The sequence below is a fragment of the Nannospalax galili genome, unplaced genomic scaffold, assembly GCF_000622305.1.
Source record: "Nannospalax galili isolate Female #2095 unplaced genomic scaffold, S.galili_v1.0 scaffold300, whole genome shotgun sequence".
NCBI lineage: Eukaryota > Metazoa > Chordata > Mammalia > Rodentia > Spalacidae > Nannospalax > Nannospalax galili.
Genome location: NW_008347322.1, coordinates 161,938 through 163,069, shown reverse-complemented (window position 1 = coordinate 163,069; position 1,132 = coordinate 161,938).

The window sequence follows — 1,132 nt, the reverse complement described above, 5'->3', positions numbered from 1 at the left end:
ACCTCCAAGGTTGACCAGGTTCCAGGGGACTATGGAACATCTCTCAAAATGTCGTGTAACTGTGGTGAGTCACCTGTGCTCTTGTTCAGAGAGGATATGGAGACGCCACGAGATGGACTTGAACTAGTGTCCAGTCTACAAAGAGGAGGGTCAACTCAGAGGAAACCTCTCATTCATGCTTCCAAGTGAAGCCAGACATGGTTGAGCAGGACCTTTGACTTATCTTCACATAGATGGAACTGGTAAAAGAAAGGAGCCAGGAGCTCCTCCCAAGCCCATATGACCCCTGAGGAACAGATCCTCAAATGGCCTTAAGTATAAAACTAAATTTATTTATTTGGGTTAACTGTATGGTCTTAAACACCCAAAAGGAAAGTATAACCAAAGAGTAAAGTCATCTGTATACTTCTTTAAGAGTTCAAGGGATTACACTTCCCAGACATTAAGCTTGTCCATATAAAAAGTTATTTAGACAATTATTTCTTATTGATGATCTTGTTCCTAACCAGAAAGTGCTGCTCAGATGTAAGACTTAAAATCTTGGTCTCCAATACCGTAGTGCCCCCCTGTAGCTAAGGGAGACAACCAGCTACTTTTCTAAAATGGTGGATAAATTTGTTTTCTCCCCCTATCTAGAAGCATTTGAGAGGGAACTGACCATGATTCTAACCACTCCAACAGCTATCAAAATACCTGAAAGCAAATCCTGAATCCATCACTCTAGAGTCCAGCCTTGGAAGACAAAAGAAAAATGAGGAGGAACCCAATAGAGGGATGCTTTTGGAAGCCCTTGTCAAGAAATTCCAGTGGACTCTCATATGAACTTTTGAAATTTTCCCTGACTTTTTTCTAGTTTCCTGCCTAGAACTTGTAATGCTAATTACTCTTGCCTTTACTTCTCCTTCACATCTCCCATTCATGATTCAAGGATTTTCTTTTCCCCCTAGAGATAAGAGTTATGCAATTTGGGAGTCTTTTAGATAGACCCACTGAAGGGGTACTCCAGTTGCCGCACCCTGAATCCCTGTTCAGGCTGCATCCTGATTCGCTATTGGCAATTTGGGTAACCTCTTCAGGGGATGGTGTGATAAGAATAGGAGGTAGGAATTGGCTAGGCAGTTAGGGTAAAAAG